The sequence below is a fragment of the Nyctereutes procyonoides genome, unplaced genomic scaffold, assembly GCF_905146905.1.
Source record: "Nyctereutes procyonoides isolate TBG_1078 unplaced genomic scaffold, NYPRO_anot_genome, whole genome shotgun sequence".
NCBI lineage: Eukaryota > Metazoa > Chordata > Mammalia > Carnivora > Canidae > Nyctereutes > Nyctereutes procyonoides.
Window position 1 is genome coordinate 13,714,914 of NW_026575130.1, and position 4,023 is coordinate 13,718,936.

Genomic DNA, 4,023 nt, shown 5'->3' on the forward strand with positions numbered 1-4,023 from the left:
GGCAAGTAGTCGTGGCTCAAAACAGGGGGAGTGGTCCAAGGACAGGAGCAGCGGTAGAACAAAACAAGTATGATAAAGACACTATCAGAAAGCTTGAAAAGTCATGGTCCCAGTAGGAAACAGACAGGTCACCACAGCTGGGACTATTTACGAAAGTTTGTACAGAGTGTAAGGAAATCAGAAGAGCTGGTGCAGTACCTCCACGGATGGTTAACAGTAGAGAACTATCACCACCCTCATTCCTAAGGGGCAAGAGGAGAGAGCAAAGAGGACATGTGTGGCAGGCTATCTAATAGGAGCCAGTGGTGGAGAGAGGCCGCCAGCAGAGAGTGTCACAAGCCAATACCTCACTCACTCTCCTTTCTCTTTCTAACTTCTTACTTCAGCCTCCATGGAGGCCAAAGAGCAAAGGAGCCTGTAGACGCAGTTCATAAAGAAAGCTGCCTGGGGAGCCTGGGTGGCTCAGTGGTTGAGCATCTGCCTTCAGCTCTGGGCATGGTCCTGGAGTCTCCAATCAAGTCCCACATCGGGCTCCTCTCAGGAAACCTGCTTCTCCCTCTGCCTGTGTCTCTGCCTCTCTCTCTGTGTCTCCCATGTATAAATAAATAAAATCTTTAAGAGAAGAAGAAGAAGAAGAAAAAGAAGAAGAAAAAGAAGAAGAAAACGAAGAAGAAGAAGAAGAAGAAGAAGAAGAAGAAGAAGAAGAAGAAAGAAGAAGAAGAAAGAAGAAGAAGAAGAAGAAGAAGAAGAAGAAGAAGAAGAAGAAGAAGAAGAAGAAGAAGAAAAAGGAGAAGAGGACAGTTGCCTGGGGCACAGAAAACACAGAAAGAGCAGAGCTATTGCATAAAACAGATGAAAACCAAAACAACATCTATCAAAATAACCCCAGTGTGTGGTAGTATATGAGAACCTAGTGATATTAAGCACTCTGCTGGAATTGCACAGGGGGAGAAATCTCCTGATTAGAGTAATCAAGGAACATTTCAAAAAGGAGGCATTGCTACAGAGTGGTGGCTGCCAAGGGTTCAGGGCAGGGGAGGGGGAGTCATTGTTTAATGGGTACAGTTTCAGTTTTGCAACTCTTTTGAAGAGTTCTGGAGATGGGTTGCACACCAATATGAGTAGTCAATAAATACATCACTCTACACTTTAAAAAACAGGGTAAGATGATAAATTTTATCACAACTTTAAAAATATTTAAAGGAAGTAGTACATTTAAATGGGATTTCATTAGTATGGCAAAAGCTTTGCTAAGAAGAAATAAGGGAAAGATGGAATAAAGGACAATCCAAATGCGAGACTTTCTGTTCAGAGCTGAAGGAAAAAAAAATACAGGAATCAGAGAACTAGCTACAAAATTTCAAAGGAACTGAGAAGAAAGTAAAATATGGTTGTCAAAAAATAAACCAAGCAACAAACCAAACCAAACAAACAAACTAACTTAACTAATTAATAGGGCAGAGGGTAGGGATACAAGTGGTGTTTTATAGTATTGCAAAAAGCAGAAATAATGGGCAAGAGGACTCTGAAAATACAAATTTATATCCAAATTTCAGATATAAATAATTATGTTATTTAGTCAAGAATTAAACAGAATCTTTTAGGCAATAGGTTTCCTATTTCTGTTGTAATAAATTACCACAAATTTAGTGGCTTAAAACAACACATATTTATCATTTTATAGGTTTAGAAGTCAGAAATCAAAAATAGGACTCAACTGGGCCAAAATCAAGGTATTCTTTCTGGAGGCTCAGGAGAGAATGCATTCCCTTGTCCAATTTCTTTTTTTTTTTAAGATTTTATTTATTTATTCATGAGAATACACAGAGAGGAGAGAGAGAGAGAGAGGGAGAGAGAGAGAGAGGCAGAGACACAGGCAGAGGGAGAAGCAGGCTCCATGCAGGGAGCCCGACGTGGGACTCGATCCCGGGTTCTAGGATCACGCCCTGGGCCAAAGGCAGCACTAAACTGCTGAGCCACCCAGGCTGCCCCACAAGAAAGTTTTAAATCATTCTATTTCTCTAAATGTTTTGTCAGTGAGGTGCTTATCTAAACACAGCTACATTTTCACTGTCTACTTGAATTAGTCTGTAGTCAATAAATATATCAGAGATGGTGGCAAAGAATAAAAAATGGAATTTCTTTTTCAATCAAAGCTGACTAGTTGAAAATTAATCAGAAATCAAACTCCCTTAGTTTTCAGTTTTGAGAGAATTCTTAAACCTGCTCTACATGTATTCTTATATCAACAAGAACAAAAAAGAAAAGAAAAAGAGCATGCCTCAGTATGGTTGTTGACAGATGGGTCTCCAGTAGTTAGAAAGATGTATGATTATATCTGCCTGCTAGACGAACCCCTGTGCCAATACACTACCATCTTCAATTGGATAGAGCTTCCAGATTCTAACAGTTTGTGATGTATTTGTTCACTTGATTCTTTCTACAAATCAGATTTGGCAGCACTAAAATGACTTCCTGGTGGGGGAGGGGAGTGTTGCCTCCTAATAGACTGTCACCTGTAAAATTATTGTTGCTTTATTACTAAAATAAAGCTTTCAGATTCAATCATTTTTTAAAGGATTTATTTATTATTTTTAAAGACAGAGTGCATGTGTGAGTGCGAGGGTAGTGGGGGGTAGTGGGAGAGGAAGAGAAAAAATCTCAAGCAGACTTCCTGCTGAGTGCAAGTCCAAAGTGGGGCTCCATCTCATCACTCTGAGATCATGACCTGAGCTGAAATCAAGTCAGACGCTTAGCCAGATGAGCCCCCCCAGGTGTTCCCAGATCCAATCATTTTGAAATAAAATAGGCAAAAGTGTATCCATAAGAAATCTCAGAAAGGGGCACCTGGATGGCTCATTCGGTTGGACCGTGGGCTCTTGATTTTGGCTCAGGTCATGATCTCGGGGTCATGGGATCAAGCCCCTAATTGGGCTCTGCACTGAGTGTGGAGCTTGCTTGGGATTCTCTCTCTTCTCTCTTTGCCTCCCACCTGCTCACATGTGCACACACACACTCTCTCTCTCTAAATGATAAAAATAAAAAGAACCCTCTGAAAGTCTGTTTGCAGCTGGAAAGAGTGCTTTAATAAATCTATTAAGGTAGGTAACTGAGACCCCCAGGCTTTATGACTGAATAACAATAGAGGATATAACGTTAATGATGGGTAATTTCTATCCTCAGTCAATTCTATAGAGTTCGCTAATACTTTTTTTGAAATCGTGCATTAGTTAATGGAAATCAAAACAGATGTAGATGCTTTGGTTCAAGTTTTCTCAAGAATAAAAGAACATATAATAAACTTGGAAACAAAAAAGAAGATACTAATCTTTAGTAGTTTAATAGTCAGCAGATATGTGACTGTCAGATTACAGTTCAGAGAACAAAACAATGAATCCAGCTCCTTCATTGAAAAGAAATAGGAAATAGCATCTCAATGTATGGATAATTTAAGGTACGATATGTTTGAGTCATTTAAGGATAGGCAGGTAATTCAGGTAATTTTTATTCAACAATCTTTTGACATTATCATATGTTTTCTTTCCCAATTCATGTCTCTTTAGCTATATCAATAACCTAACCTTGAATGAAATTAATGTATTCTGTAGACATCAGTGTGAAGAAAATCATGAAAAGTACTCAGTCCTCAAACACATATTCATTCATTAAGTTAATAAGGATACATTAATGATCTAATGTGTTCAAAATAGCACATCAGATGCTGTGGGTAAAAAATTAATTAGTATAAAAGGCACTTTCCCTATAAGAACTTGTGACCTTGAAACATTTGGAAAATATTACAATTCTTAAAGAAAGTTCAAATTGATCGTTCAGGCAAAATGATTGATGAACCACCTACTATGAGCTCAGTGCTATGTTTTGTACTGAGATGGTTACCAAGCCAAAAAAAGGAAATAGCTTTGCAACTATCTTCCCTATTTATAGCAAACGCCATTAATGCATCCAGCTTCCCTTCAGCCAAAGAGAGGAGTATATTAAATTCCATCCTAAATTTCCCATAAT